General features: G+C 37.4%; 2 pseudogenes; one reads left to right on the top strand and one right to left on the bottom strand.

The window, feature by feature from the left end:
* Positions 1-12,250: 12,250 nt before the first annotated feature.
* On the bottom strand, positions 12,251-13,332 carry LOC146721010 (uncharacterized; annotated as a pseudogene).
* A 357-nt stretch (positions 13,333-13,689) lies between these two features.
* Positions 13,690-14,772, top strand: LOC146721009 (uncharacterized; annotated as a pseudogene).
* Positions 14,773-17,627: the final 2,855 nt, after the last annotated feature.

Here is a 17,627-nt window from a genome sequence, read left to right as displayed (position 1 = left end):
AACGTGTATGTTACATGTTACATGCACGTTAATTACGTGTTATATAGCAATTATAATGTTGTTTGCTGGGCAGTTGCTTCTTGAAAATTACATACGTCTTTTGCAACTGTGTTTTCATTGCATTTATTGATTGGTCTCATTATTCCGTGCATAAAAAGTATAAATGTATAACGAAAATTGAATGTTTTACAAGATATTGTCAATTTTATAAAAGAATTGTTCACTTCAAACCTTTATAACTCAATAAGTACATCAAAAAATATTTTATTAGTGTTTTGGAAAATTCTCGAGATAAGCTACAAGAATATGTAATAAAAATAGAGGGTTTTGTTTAATAAAAGTTGATCTTGAAATGACCTTTAAATTTGACCTCTACGTCAAAGTCAAAGTCACCATAAAATAGCTTATTTTTCCTAGAAACAATTTTTATATATAACAATATAAAATTATATAGAAATATATAAAATTATACATATAATTGCCAAATTAAATATGAAATATGTCTATATATAATTAGATAAAAGAGCTTTTTATATACATATACTTATATAAATTTATATATATATATATATATATATATAATAAATAAGTATTCACATATATAAATATATATAATGTTTCATATATAACTTGACATGAGATTATACATGAACTTCATAATTTATATATAAATAAATTTAATTATATATAAAATAAACATATTTCACATATAATTATGTATAATTATATAATTATTTAGATATAATTATATATAAAAAATTTTTCCCGGGTTGAACCCTGCAATTTTTATATTTTATTCATAAGACCACTATTTCTTGGACATAATTGACCGTTGCCGGACTTTTGAACCACCTTGTATATATATATATATATGGTAGATTGTATATTTCCTTTGAAAAATACATGAAAATATGCATATATCATCAAAATATATAAAAGAGCAATATTGAAATTGTGTTCAACTATGTCATAAAGAGACACATTTATATATGTATGTTTTACTGTCATTGACACGCTGAGATGCGTGTGCGAGATGATTCGACAGTAAAAATATATTATGTTGTCTGATTTCAATATGTTGAACATACTAAAATGGCTTTTTGACATATATATATTACTGTCGATAATAGCAAAATTAAAATTGTCGGTAATTATCGACAATTTTAGTTCCACTCAAATGAGGGCGCTAACCCGTCGGAGTTCGGCCAACGCTCCGGCAAACTCTCAGAGCTCGATGCAACACAGTCTGTAGCAACGTGTGTACATTCTCTTACTTCTGTTCCTGAAAGTATATTTAATATATTGTATGGAAGACAGGAGTATTATTTATACATTATTAATATATAATTACTTAATACATAAATCTATTCACAGCAATAGAAGTAATGTCTATATACATACTCAAATCCTTCTCCACCACAGTTGTTGCATTGTTCTCTACAAATTCCATTGGAATTGCATCAAGTTTCAATTTCCGAGATTTCACAGGGCTATAGTTAGGTAGTAGCCCAAGTAGTCACGATCGATCTTTGTATTGTGAAGAATGGAAATGTTGGGAACAAACCCGAGCTAGATAAACAAATTTTAAATAATGTATTTTATCAATTTTATTATATTTTATAATTTTTAATTTGTTAAATTCCATTTATCACTTGTCAGTATTATATACATACCGTTGTTTGGGTTGACGTTTTCTTTGCAAAGTATTTTCCATTTCGCAATCATTTCTTGATTTTTTGGAAATGAAAAATATCTTACATTTTTTTTATTTTGCGACGTATTTTTACAGTTTTTGAAAGAACACGACGGCATTATAAAATTGTGTATAACCTGTGTATACCGTGACACTATTTCGTTTACTTTTATCGTCGCGTTGCTATCGGTTGGCAATGGTGATTTTGCAAGATGGCGGAAACTTGGTGCTGCGCAGAATGTGACGAAAATTCGTCCGAGAAGATAGCACACCTTGTTACTTCCACCATGAATCACGGTATTCGGTAAGTTTGCACGTTGACCAAATTTACTCCAAAAAGAATTCAAGCATAATTTAGCAAACGAGCGTAAACCGGAATTGAGTGCAATGTTATCTTTTTCAAGAACGATTTCTTCTACTTCCTCATACTCGCGGGTGTAACGCTCTTTAGCAACGTTATCGACACAGTTGCTCGACCATCCGCTAGCTTCTTGCTTTAATTGTAGAAATGTATTGATGTATTCCATAAATAGACCCCCTTGTCGCGTACCGGGTTTGTAACGAGTGATGTTATATTGCCAAATCTCACTAACCCCTGTCACAAAATATCCTTTCTCGATTGCTTTTCGTAATTCGCACGATATCCATGTACCTTCGAATTCGCGTTCGTGAGCTTTGTGAGTACACACAATCTGAGAAAATGTTTCGCAGCAACTACGACATAACGCAAATAATAATTTGCCCTGCACACAATAGGGTAATACAGAATGAAAGAGATCGCGGTGAGAAAGTACTTTACATCGCACGACCCCCTCGACTGAATCGAAATTATATCCCGGTGATAATCCAATTAACTCCTCGCATTCCTCATCTACGTATATTGTCGGGTGACCAATCGGAAAACCACCGGTCTTCAACACAAACGGATACAGAGAACATACATCCACGTAACGTATCTTTTCCGTACCCGTGATCTCGTATCGCGTTACAATATTTCCTGTGCGTCCACCGTAAAATGAGTCTCGGGGATCGAGCGGTTTGGTGTCTATCATTTGATGTCGATGTTAATATTCGCGCATCTCGACATTTTCATTCATCTCGCGATCAAAGTCGCATTTCCATTTCTCAATCACCCTACATTCGCGCTTTCGAAGGCGAAATGTCGTTGCAACGGTGTGCTCGTAACGTGAATCACACGTATCTGTACGATCCGTCGAAAGCAGTCTATCGCGATTTACCCGAAAACATCTTGGACAATCATGCCAAAAACAACCGTGAAACTGTAATATTGCGTTACGTTATTTTCTACTGACTCGTAGTATCCATTGATTAGCGTACCATCGCGTAATCGATATTCTCGAGCGCGACCACCATGGATAATATGATGACCGAGCTCCCGCTCTTTCCATATCAACCATTGCAGGGTTTTACGCGAGTGAATATTCGCATGTCTGTATCCCCCCGTTGGAATAATACCGATCTCTCTTTCGCGTAAAAAGTTTTTTCTAAATACTCGCATACACCTTGAGGCGATGGTTGTGTATTCCTCGAATAGACATACGTTTCCACGCTCTAAGAATATTTTTCTAAAGGCCTACACGCTCGTCTAAGGATATCTACATTGTTACGACAATAAAGCAATATTTCACGTTGAAAATCAAACACTTAGTTCGCGCGCGTCATCTCGGAGTGCCACGCGAGAAATTTTTTGCGTTCTTTCATCTGCATAGAATCGGGTAAATAATATTGAACACCGGGTAACGCTCCGACATAAGACTGATTATCGATAGTATTGAATAAATGTGGAAAAATGCCTTTATTCGTACCTTCTGCCAGTCCGAAAGCTTTGGGTAATTCAGATCATTTTAATCTAAAATAAATACACTTATTTGATAATAATATTTTTTAATCTATAAAATATGAGTAAATTTACATGTGTGTGTGTGTGTGTGTGTAAAATTAAAAATGTATAAAAATTAAAAATATATAAGTATAAAAAATATATAAAAATAAAAATAAAAAATAAACCGCTTAATTTAAGAGGCGGGTCACAGTGGCGACGGCGGCGGCGACGGCGGTGGTGGGTCCGATAGGACGAGCCACGGCGGCAACGGAATTGGAACGAACGGTTCGTCTGTAAACAGAAAAATTATTAATTTATAAATATAATACTGTATTATAAATTTTATTCTTACCGTTCCAATCTTCCACTTCAGGTTCAGATGGATATAGGTCCAATCCGAACAGCTCCCGAAGGTGGAAAATATTATGCGGTGATGCATAAATGGTTTTCTGCATGCGGGCGTCCTCCGTGTCGCCCCACATCTCGTCTAAGAGACGCCGCTCCTACATCCTCATTATCTGTATCCACTCCCTCTCCGTCAGATGTTCTTCAATCGGTTCCACATATATTCCTTCATTATCAATAATTTGATTTACCAACTGAAAGAATAAGAAAATATGATAAGTTTTAATACTATCAAAATATCCTTTGAAATAAATTATAATATTAGTTGAAATAATTTTTAAATAAATTGTATTACTTACAATTTCGGGGAGCTAGTTGTTATAATCGTAACACATTTTCTTAAATGTTTGTGGCCACAAATGTACATTCACTCTATAACTGCCAAAGACTTTATGATACCCATTGCAGAGGCAGACCCGCTCTCCACAAGCTGTACCCCCACTTAAAAAAATCTTCACAAAGGCCTATATCACTAGACGCTATATCTATTTCAAAAACATTCCAAGTGTCAAATGTTTACATCTCGCGTTCGAGAGAGCCGACAGGTCGCATCCATGCGAGAGACACGTGGAGAGGCGCGCGCTCTCTCATGCATTTGTGAGAGAGAAGACGGGCCATGCTTGGATCCGGCGGCATCGAGAGAAGAGATGATGATGCAGAGAATGATTTTTTTATATTTTAATTTATCTTTTCAAAAAGAAATATATTATATTAAAAATTTTATTTTTATTATTATTTTTATTTTGCTAGTGGGGGTGTCGCAAGGGATGGGAAAACGATAAGGTTTACTTGTACAATTTTTAGGTAAAATATATAATTTATTATAAATTTTATGTGTATATTTACAAAAATTTGTGTGTGTGTGTGTGTAATTATTATAATATAAAAAGATATATGAAATAAAAACTATGTAAAACTATATAAAACGATATACAAGATATATAAAATAAACATTTAAACAATATATAAAAAAATTATGCAAAATATATAAAAATTATGCAAAATATATAAAAAAATATATATATAAAAAAGCCGTCGGAGGCGAGAGAGGTACGGCGGCTCACGCCTGGATTCAGCGGCGAGAGAGGCGCGAAGGAGAGCCGGCGTGGTGAGAGAGGCGCGAAGGAGAGAGCCAGCGGGCCGCATCCATGCGGCGACTGCGAGAGAGAGAGAGAGAGAGAGGGGGGGGGAGAGAGAGAGAGAGAGAGAGAAGCTCACGCGGCGGACTATGCCTCGGCACCTGCACACAGAAATATAATAATTTAATATTTTATAGATTTTCTTTAGAATTTTAATATATATATATACTTACATCATTGACATACTGGACACATGTTGCCCAGGAAGATTGTGAACAATCTTTCCTGACAGTCGCTGCAATGGTGATGCGGCACATCCCTGTACCGCATTGTCTCGTGCCTCTGGATGACATCAATGATCGCGAATCTTTCCCTGTTTCTCATAAAACAGGGAATGTAGATTTTCATAGATCTGTACGGTGACGCGTACGAATAGAACACGCACACTCTCGTGTTTTCATCGAGGGATATGATTTCCGCATTATTTAGCGTAATCTCGCGAGACGACTCGATCACGCGATCATCACTTTTGTAACTATTATCAATTAATGGTTGGTCTTCTTCTTCTTCTTCTTCTTCTTCTTGTTCAGTAATGTCTGGTTCGAACTTCATTTCTGCTACATCGTCCAGGACGATATTCACCTCCCTGTCGTACACAGGGTCGTACATGTCGTCGTCGACCACCTCGTCGACCGCCTCGTCATCGGAGTTCGTGATGACCTCCATCTCGTCATCAGAAACGTCGATCACAATGTCTTTTTCCATTTTTAAACACAAGTTTGCACAATTTTTCTTGTCCGTCATATGCGCTGCGTTCTCCATTTTTAATGTCTGTCACTTTTCACACGTATTACACGTGTAACCTCAGCCTATTTTCGCTGACATTCGCTGCAATCCCTGATCATCGATGCTGGACCGTCAATATGCGTTCGCATCCACGGTCGATTGTAATGTTCGAGGCAGCGACGATATGTCTGAACCTCCGGATCCATCTTGATATGCTCCGGAAGCTTGTCCCACAAATGTTCTACGAAATAGCCGCACTTTTGCAGTAAAACAATTTTCGGAATATATTGCAGCTGTTCGGCACTTAAACTGAGAATGTCGGAAGCACTTGATAGCATAACAAACATCTTACACATTGAATGAAGCATGCGCTCTCGTGGTCACCGTACTATGGCCCGGCAGCGGCATCGGTCCTCGTTATATATCCCGATCAATCCTTTTGTTCGTCAACGTACGAACGAGAAAAATTTAGATAATGTAGATTATAAAGCAGCCGTAGATTTTCGGCACTACAAAAAGTTTATGGAAATCAAGATAAGGAATTTTCAGCTATCTTTTCTCGATTTTATTTTATCTTTTTTATCTTTTTTCTCATAACCGTGTATTTTTACCCATGTTTTATATGTATATACATACACACATACATATAAATATATATATATATATATATATATATATATATTTGCATGTATGTATGTATGTAATTATTTTTATTGAAGTAATGTTGAAAATATTAATTATTATATACGTGTGCAGATATAAAAGAAAGCAATGTAGAAAAGAGAAGAAACAGAGACAGAAACACAGAGAAACAGATAGATAAATAGATAGGTAGATAGGTAGATCGATAGACAGAGAGGCAGATAGCTAAATAAATCGATAGGTATGTGTGTATATGTGTGTGTGTGCGTGCGTGCGTGCGTGCGTACGTACGTGCGTGCGTGCGTGTGTGTGTGTGTGTAAAATATTACATATAATATTACTAACCTGCCTTACTGTTTGCGCTGACGTGTCTGCTGGCAGCGGGGTCATCATCATCCTCGCGTCCGCTGGCAGCGGAGTCATAATCATCCTCGCGTCCGCTGGCAACGGCGCCGTCGCTGTCCTCGCGTCCGCTAGCAGCGGCGCCGTCGCCGTCCTCGCGTCCGCTATCGTCTTCCTCTTCGGGATGACGTATCCCTCACTTTTTGCTAAAATAATTAGATAAAAAATATTATTAGATAAAAAAAGGGAGAGAGAGAGAGAGAGATTATGTAAAATACTTACGTCGCGGCATCTTTAGTTTCTCTGTCTTCGGCGACGAAAAGTGGACTGCACATCTCCCGAGTTCGTGCGTTGTTGCCGCGCGGCTGATTGTTATTTGTTTGCAAATAAGATGTTGCCGCACGGCGCGCACACACACACACACACACATATATTCAATGTTACTTTTTTTCCTTTCCTGTGTCTTTCGCTTTCGCTTTGAAAGATTGCACGAGAATTTTTTATTTATATATAATTATATATACATTTATAATTATATATGATTATATATAATTATATCAGAGACGATTTATTCGTCTGTTAGTTGCTTCTAAAATATCTTCTCCCAGAACGAATTACATGTGCGTTCTGGTTATTAAAAAAAGATATTTTATATCAGAAACGATTTATTCGTCTGTTAGTTGCTTTAAAAATATCTTCTACCAGAACAATTTGCATGTGCGTTCTGGTTATTAAAAAAAAAATATTTTATATCAAAGACGATTTATTCGTCTGTTAGTTGCAAAGCAAAAAGAATTTTTTGATAATTGAGTTGCTCCTTTTGATTCAGTAAAGGAAAATGTATTACCTTTAGATAGTCAAATAAATGACGAATCATGGGATCGATTTTTGCGCGTCATAAGAGAGAATTCTTGTTTTGAGACACAAAGTGTGCAATATTTGGAATATCCTCATATAATTGAAGCAAGTTGTAACGACAAAAGCTTACAAATTATTGGGGGAAATTGCAGTAATCACTGGCGATGTATTTCTTTTGACGGCACCAAGCTTCGAGTGTACGACAGTCTATCTGGCTGTACATACGAAACATTGAAGGCTAAAGAAAAAAATTACATTCATCGCCGTTATCCACAAATAAATAAAAATAATATAATATTTGAAAACGTTCAAACACAACCTGATGGTATATATTGTGGAATCTTTGCTGCCGCATTTGCTACAATATAGCTTTAGGAAGAAATCCTTGTAATAAGACATATTCTGCTGATGTTAAACGTATGAGACAACATTTCTTAAAAAGTATAGCAGAAAATAAACTGTCGCCTTTTCCTAACTAATAAAAATTTATCATTATACTAGAAATGTGTAATTCTAATAAATATTGTTGCAAAAAAGTGTCTAATACAAATGTCTTATTTGCAAAAATCGGAGAGACGAAAAAAATGCAGTAGGAATACTAGGCCGGTTCTAACCCAGGTCCTCTGAGGGGGGTGCGGGGCGGGGGGGTTTTCGGGGGCGAGGGGGTATGACGTCACGCGGGCGGGGGTCTTATCAGCAGATAAGCTTATCTTATCAGCTCAGGTTACCTGATAAGGAGCTCATGTTACCTTATATGTTTATAAACAAAAGATAAACGTTCCAGCAATATCTATTACAAAAGGACTGCCGCTGCCGACAAAAATAAACATTCCAGCGATATTTATTAAAAGATAAGATAAACATTCCAGCAATATCTATTACAAAAGGACTGCCGCTGCCGACAAAGATAAACATTCCAGCGATATTTATTAAAAGATAAGATAAACATTCCAGCAATATCTATTACAAAAGGGCTGCCGCTGCCGACAATCAGGGGGGGGGGGTGCGTTTCTTCTCCTCATACGTTATCTGTTGGCATACGCCGACAATCAAGGGGGTTGCGTTTCTTCCCCCATACGTTATCTGTATATTTCTAAGAAATATAATTAAATTCTAAGAAGGGCTGCCGCTTGGATCCGAGCGCCGACAATCAGTTCTCTGAAAATCTAAGATAATCAAATTTTAAGAAGGGCTTGCCACCGCTTGGCATACGCCGACAATCAAGGGGGTTGATACATGATCTATACGTATATTTCTAAGAAATATCAGTGGGTAAAGTTTCAGGGCGAACAAGTTGCTGCCTGCAACCTCGCCGCTTGCGGCCTGCGACATGTTTTTGCATGGGATTGTATATCACCCTCGCGGTATCTCCCCAATAAGCGGCGGTTCTTTATTGTTTATCTTAGGAAGAAATACCAGCGCCGATAACCAGCGGCTGCAGGAATTTATAAACAAAACAAGCGCCGAAAATTTACGTCATCTAAATTTTTCTCGTTCGTACGTTGACGTTGACAAAGGGATGATCGGGATATATGTATAATGAGGACCCTGATGCTGCCGGGCCATAGTACCACTGGCGAGCGCATGCTTTTCTCAAGGAAAAATAGCTGTGAGAAAAAAGTTTAGTGTGCAATTAAAGTAATTATTTCTGTGCAGTACAAGTGAATTTTTTACAAAAATGGAGAACGCGGTAAAAGATCATTCGAGGTGTTTTGAGAATGTTGAGAGATGGTATAGACATCTCGATGAATGCTATTATGATGAAAAAAAAGATGACCCGTTTCATTTTAAACGTGAAGCGGTGACTTCAAGTGTGCAATTCGTAAGAAATCGCAAACTTGGTGTGCAAAAACCGCATACGAGAGATATTGCCTATTTCCTGGAAATGCACGAAGACATTTTAAGAGTGACCGGTGGGTTATCCAAATGCACCAGATCGTCTAAACGACACAAGCGAGTCGCATGTTATCAGCGTCGCTACAAAAATTGTGCAGAATATTTCACTGTGGACAACCTTTATTTTGCCGACATGGATATGCCTTCACCATCGGTGTCATGCAAAACACAATCATCTGATTATGATTCGGACCAAGAAATAGAGGAGACAGATATGAGAGAACCGTCACCACCGCCATCGTCGTCATCGTCATCGTCAGATTACTTGTTGCAACCTATTTATTTGTCTGATTAAATAGGTGTACAATATATGCGAAGAGTATAGCAGTGTTTATGAGATAAGTTTTATCACGCGTGAAAGAGAGGATTGTAGTGAATGTGTCAAGACATATTTTCACGAGGTGTAAACAAAACAATAATCAACTGCTGCAGCGGCTGCTCTTTTATGACCGATCATCTTTCTTTCTGAGATAAGTTCGATCGCATGTGAAGCACAAAGGGCTGAACGAGATATATATTGAGGACCGATGCCACTGCCGGGTCATAGTACGGTAACATTTGCGAGCATAGTAGTGAGCGAGTGAATAGTTTTTTTCAATAAAAATGGAGAACGTAGCGCGTAAGAGCGACGATGAGATGAAGGTGATCACAATTGCTGATGACGAGATTGAGATAATAACAATCTCCGACGACAGCGACAGCGACAGCGATGTGGCAATGTACGACCCCGACTATGACAGGGATGTGAATATCCTACTAGGTGATATTGAGAAGATGGAGGTCAATATCGTACCCATCGTCGATGAAGATCAAGAAGAGGATGATGATGATAAAGAAGAAGAAGAGGAGGAAGAAGATTTGCATGACAATGGATACGATAGCGAAAACGCTGTTTGCGAGGCGTACCACTCGCGTACGTTAGATATACGGACCATCGCAACCCTCGACGAAGAAACATGGGTATGCGTTATAACAGCATACGTCTCACCAGGAGGGTCAGTGAAAATCTGCATTCCCTGTTTTATGAGAAACAGGGAAAGATTCGCGGCAACCACACTAATACACAGGCACGTGACGATGCGGTACAGAGATGTACCGCATCTTTATTGCATCGATTGTTTGGAAAGAGTGTTCGTACTCTTCCTGGCCAACTTGTGCCCAATCTGTCAAGGCTGTAAGTATATATATATATATATATACATATACAGGGTGTCCGGTAATGGTCGCCTCAACCGTCGTGTGCAGGTAGAGTAAGTTAAACCGAATAGGAAAGTCCTCTACCGTTTTGCGATTTTCGCAATAATTATTGTGTTATTAAATAAAAAAGATCGGCCAATCTAAGCGCGCGACGAGATGAGACGGCCCCCTGTCACACGATACACGGCGCGCGGCAAAGCGGAGGGAGAAGCGAAAGCGATGGCTACGAACGGCGCGTAACGCTAAAGCTCCGCGACAACTATTTTCTCTCTTTCCCTTTTCATCTCACTTTCTTTACTAAAAACGAATCTTTTTATTTTCAAAATGGCATCTTGATTAATTATTGTAAAGTACAGTTTTGAAAAATTAATAATCGCATTGACATCATTTTCGACAATGTATCTCATTAAAATTTAACATGCATACAAAGCAAAATAAGAGTCTGATGCAAATCACACCATACACGGAGAGAATTTTCTCTTATTAGAATTTATCCTGAAAATCATGGTAATCGTGGGATAATATGGTGTAGGAAAAATTTTATAAGAGTTTCTCTGATTAATATTTACTACATTAAAAATTATTAATATGAACATAGTAAAATTAATCGAGTACATTTTTTATTTTATTGTGGTAGATATTAATATTTTTATTGTGGTAAATATTAATCAGAAAAATTCTTATAAAATTCTTCCAGTACCTTACTGTCCCACGATTACCATGATTTTCAGGGTAAATTTTAAGAGAAAATTTTTTATGTGTAGTATTCGGATACGTTTTATCAAAATTTACGTTTTTAAAATAATCAATAAATGATAATAACGAGAGAGAGAGAGAGAGAAAGAGAGAGTGAGGAACGTTATTATCATAAATGATAACGTTCCTCACTCACTCACTCACTCTCTCTTTCTCTCTCTCTCCCTCTCTCATTATTATCATTTATTGATTATTTTAAAAAACGTAAAATTTTGATAGGATGTATTCGAATACTATACAGAGAAAATTTTTTCTTAAAATTTACTCTAAAAATGATGGTAATCGTGGGACAATGGTATTGAAAGAATTTTATAAGAATTTTTCTGATTAATATTTACTATAATAAAAATATTAATATCTATCACAATAAAATAAAAAATATACTCGATAAATTTTACTATGTTTATATTATAATAATTTTTATTTTTATCATAAATGATAATAACGTTTCTCTCTCTTTAGTTCTCTCTCTCTCTCTCTCTCTCTCTCTCGGCATAGAAAATATTTGTTATCCTTTCCGCACCACCTTGCGGTAGATAACACGGCGCATTTTTTTTAAAGTGGTATCCCCAGTAGGTCTAATCCACTCTCATATTTTAATTTAATAATTGTTCGAAGTGCCTTCCTCGTTCTTGCGAACAGAGTTCAGCCCTTCGAACAATATTACGCGTTGCGCGATACGCCATTTCTGGAGTAATGGTAGCAAAAGCTGCGAGAATTGCTTCCCGTACTTCAGCTTCTGTACCATCACGCCTATGCTCGACTAAATCTTTAATGTGACCCCACACGAAATAATCGAGCACATTAAGATCTGGCGATCGCACCGGCCAGATGATCGGGCCGCCTCGACCTATCCATCTCTCTGGATAATGCGCGTTTAAAAAATCGCGCACTTGTCGAGAAAAGTGCGCAGGAGCTCCGTCTTGTTGAAAAATGAGTTCCGCTCTATCGCGAAGAGGAACATCTTCGAGAAGAGCAGGTAACTCATTTTGGAGGAAATTAAGATAGATCGCTCCATTTAAACGGGGTGGAAGAAAATATGGCTCGATCTAAAAAAATAAAATATTAAAAAAAATGATTTGTTAAACTCGCGAAAGAAAATTTTTTTGCTTACTAACAAGTAAATTTACTACTTACTATTTGGTTCGCTTTTATTCCTGCCCATACATTTATCGCCCAGCGATATTGATAAGCGCGTTCTCGAACGGCATGCGGGTTTTCTTCTGCCCATTGCAGAAAATTGTGTGAATTAAACACACCGTTCGGTGTGAACGTGGCTTCGTCAGTCCATAAAATTCGATCGGGGAAAAAATTATTTCGTCGATACTGCGCAAGAAATTCTGTGTGTTTCACCGACTATTAATATTTATTAAAAATAACGCGAAAAAATATGAAATAAAGATAATAAAAATACCTTCACAAAAATAGACGCGCTGTTCGTCATCTCTCGGTAAAAGTTGCTGTACTCGCTGATGATGATACGGATGCAATCCATTTTGACGTAGAACATGATGCACCACGTATCGCGAGAGACCAAGCATCCGAGATACACGGCGCACACTGGTCCTGGGGTTTTCTTCGAACGCTCGCAGGATTCTCTCTTCTTCTCGTACGTGATAACGTACTGGTGCCCCCACGTTTCGTCGATTTGGCATCACAACTCCTAGTGTTTCTCTGGCGCGTTGAACACAATTCAAAATTGTTTTATAATATGGATGACGCTCACGTTCGGGAAATCGCTCCGCGTAAAGACGAGCCGCAGCACGAGCATTTTCTCCGGCTGCTCCGTATACGATAATCATGTCCGTATACTTTGCTGAAGTATAATCTGCCATTATTTAATAACTTTTTACACGCACCTTACGAGACGTACAACTCGAAAGTTGGGCAGCTACTGTGGAGCAACAAATTACGAGGAAAAGAGAATCGATGATAATTTAAAGAAAATTATTTCAAACGTTTGCCGCAGTATCATCTGATATCCTTGCGCGCCGCGGCTTTTCTTTACGTCTTTACGCGGAGCGATAAAGCCGCGGCGCGCAAGGATATCAGATGATACTGCGGCAAACGTTTGAAATAATTTTTTTTAAATTATCATCGATTCTCTTTTCCTCGTAATTTGTTGCTCTACAGTAGCTGCCCAACTTTCGAGTTGTACGTCTCGTAAGGTGCGTGTAAAAAGTTATTAAATAATGGCAGATTATACTTCAGCAAAGTATACGGACATGATTATCGTATACGGAGCAGCCGGAGAAAATGCTCGTGCTGCGGCTCGTCTTTACGCGGAGCGATTTCCCGAACGTGAGCGTCATCCATATTATAAAACAATTTTGAATTGTGTTCAACGCGCCAGAGAAACACTAGGAGTTGTGATGCCAAATCGACGAAACGTGGGGGCACCAGTACGTTATCACGTACGAGAAGAAGAGAGAATCCTGCGAGCGTTCGAAGAAAACCCCAGGACCAGTGTGCGCCGTGTATCTCGGATGCTCGGTCTCTCGCGATACGTGGTGCATCATGTTCTACGTCAAAATGGATTGCATCCGTATCATCATCAGCGAGTACAGCAACTTTTACCGAGAGATGACGAACAGCGCGTCTATTTTTGTGAAGGTATTTTTATTATCTTTATTTCATATTTTTTCGCGTTATTTTTAATAAATATTAATAGTCGGTGAAACACACAGAATTTCTTGCGCAGTATCGACGAAATAATTTTTTCCCCGATCGAATTTTATGGACTGACGAAGCCACGTTCACACCGAACGGTGTGTTTAATTCACACAATTTTCTGCAATGGGCAGAAGAAAACCCGCATGCCGTTCGAGAACGCGCTTATCAATATCGCTGGGCGATAAATGTATGGGCAGGAATAAAAGCGAACCAAATAGTAAGTAGTAAATTTACTTGTTAGTAAGCAAAAAAATTTTCTTTCGCGAGTTTAACAAATCATTTTTTTTTAATATTTTATTTTTTTAGATCGGGCCATATTTTCTTCCACCCCGTTTAAATGGAGCGATCTATCTTAATTTCCTCCAAAATGAGTTACCTGCTCTTCTCGAAGATGTTCCTCTTCGCGATAGAGCGGAACTCATTTTTCAACAAGACGGGGCTCCTGCGCACTTTTCTCGACAAGTGCGCGATTTTTTAAACGCGCATTATCCAGAGAGATGGATAGGTCGAGGCGGCCCGATCATCTGGCCGGTGCGATCGCCAGATCTTAATGTGCTCGATTATTTCGTGTGGGGTCACATTAAAGATTTAGTCGAGCATAGGCGTGATGGTACAGAAGCTGAAGTACGGGAAGCAATTCTCGCAGCTTTTGCTACCATTACTCCAGAAATGGCGTATCGCGCAACGCGTAATATTGTTCGAAGGGCTGAACTCTGTTCGCAAGAACGAGGAAGGCACTTCGAACAATTATTAAATTAAAATATGAGATAATGGATTAGACCTACTGGGGATACCACTTTTAAAAAAATGCGCCGTGTTATCTACCGCAAGGTGGTGCGGAAAGGATAACAAATATTTTCTATGCCGCGAGAGAGAGAGAGAGAGAGAGAGAGAGAACTAAAGAGAGAGAAACGTTATTATCATTTATGATAAAAATAAAAATTATTATAATATAAACATAGTAAAATTTATCGAGTATATTTTTTATTTTATTGTGATAGATATTAATATTTTTATTATAGTAAATATTAATCAGAAAAATTCTTATAAAATTCTTTCAATACCATTGTCCCACGATTACCATCATTTTTAGAGTAAATTTTAAGAAAAAATTTTCTCTGTATAGTATTCGAATACATCCTATCAAAATTTTACGTTTTTTAAAATAATCAATAAATGATAATAATGAGAGAGGGAGAGAGAGAGAAAGAGAGAGTGAGTGAGTGAGTGAGGAACGTTATCATTTATGATAATAACGTTCCTCACTCTCTCTTTCTCTCTCTCTCTCTCTCGTTATTATCATTTATTGATTATTTTAAAAACGTAAATTTTGATAAAACGTATCCGAATACTACACATAAAAAATTTTCTCTTAAAATTTACCCTGAAAATCATGGTAATCGTGGGACAGTAAGGTACTGGAAGAATTTTATAAGAATTTTTCTGATTAATATTTACCACAATAAAAATATTAATATCTACCACAATAAAATAAAAAATGTACTCGATTAATTTTACTATGTTCATATTAATAATTTTTAATGTAGTAAATATTAATCAGAGAAACTCTTATAAAATTTTTCCTACACCATATTATCCCACGATTACCATGATTTTCAGGATAAATTCTAATAAGAGAAAATTCTCTCCGTGTATGGTGTGATTTGCATCAGACTCTTATTTTGCTTTGTATGCATGTTAAATTTTAATGAGATACATCGTCGAAAATGATGTCAATGCGATTATTAATTTTTCAAAACTGTACTTTACAATAATTAATCAAGATGCCATTTTGAAAATAAAAAGATTCGTTTTTAGTAAAGAAAGTGAGATGAAAAGGGAAAGAGAGAAAATAGTTGTCGCGGAGCTTTAGCGTTACGCGCCGTTCGTAGCCATCGCGTTCGCTCCTCCCTCCGCTTTGCCGCGCGCCGTGTATCGTGTGACAGGGGGCCGTCTCATCTCGTCGCGCGCTTAGATTGGCCGATCTTTTTTATTTAATAACACAATAATTATTGCGAAAATCGCAAAACGGTAGAGGACTTTCCTATTCGGTTTAACTTACTCTACCTGCACACGACGGTTGAGGCGACCATTACCGGACACCCTGTATATATGTCAAAATATATATATAAATAGTATAATAATTTATTATATTTCTATGTGCAGATGCCGAGGCACAGTCTGACAGCGATGGTTAACGCGACCCCCTCTCTCGCAGTCGCAGCAGGCCCGCTGGCTCTCTCTCTCGCCGCTACCTCGAGCCGCCGGCTCTCTCTCGCCGCTGAATCCAGGCGTGAATCCCAAGCCGCCGTACCTCTCTCGCCTCCGACGGCCTTTTTTTATATATATTTTTATATATTTTTATATATCTTGCATAATTTTATATATCATTTATATGTTTATTTTATATAATTTTTATTTCATATATCTTTTTTATATTTGTATCTTTTTATAATTTTATAAATTTTATATTATAATAATTACATGTTCACGCACACGCACGCACACACACACACACAAATGTAAATTTACACATATTTTATAGATTAAAAAAAATATTATTATCAAATAAGTGTATTTATTTTAGATTAAAATGTCTTCCTTACCTCTTGTTCCCTTTTAAATTATACCTGTAAGTAAATATAAAGAAATTATTAAAAATTATTTTAAAAGCTCTCTTTTTCTCTCTCTCTCCTTCACATCTTCTCTCTCGCGTCTTATTTCGCCGTCTCTCAAAACTCGTATGTCTCTTTTTCTCTCTCACGCGCTGTCTCTCTCTTTTGCACCTTCTCTCACCGTCTCTCTCTCGCGCTGCCGCCGCTGCGGCTCGTTTTCTCTCTCGCAAATGCATGGAAGAGCGCGCGCCTCTCCACGTGTCTCTCGCATGGATGCGACCCGCCGGCTCTCTCGAACGCGAGATGTAAACATTCGACACTTGAAATGTTTTTTGAAATAGATATAGTTCTTTGTGAAGATTTTTTAAGTGGGGTACAGCCTGTGGAGAGCAGGGCTGTCTCTGCAATCATAAAGTTTCGAACGGTCATCAACGAAGTGTCGGGACATTGCAACGAAAATGGTAGTGCTTTTTAAGTGCAAAAATATTAATTAATAGTGGAGGAAAAAATATATTAATATTAATATTTTTTTTGTAGTTTGCCCTATGTATTATTTGTTGTTGTTGGGTGATCAAGGACCTGGTTTATGATATATTAAAGGATGCAGAATGAGAGAATTATTCGGATGATGACTTTGAAGAATGGATAGGGGATGACGAATGGGACGGTAAGAATAAAATTTATAATATTGTATTATATTTTTAAATAAATAATTGTTATGTTTACATTCCAATAATGGTTCCAGATATGTGTGATTGGGACCCATATTTAAGAGACGATGACGGCGATTTATATGATTGGGGTCTGGTGTGGCTGTTCGAGCCGGATCCTGTACCTGTGTA

Source organism: Nylanderia fulva, unplaced genomic scaffold (assembly GCF_048542155.1).
Source record: "Nylanderia fulva isolate GAGA-0341 unplaced genomic scaffold, ASM4854215v1 Scaffold567, whole genome shotgun sequence".
Taxonomy (NCBI): domain Eukaryota; kingdom Metazoa; phylum Arthropoda; class Insecta; order Hymenoptera; family Formicidae; genus Nylanderia; species Nylanderia fulva.
Note: the sequence above shows the minus strand (reverse complement) of the source record. Positions and strands in the feature narration are given on the sequence as shown.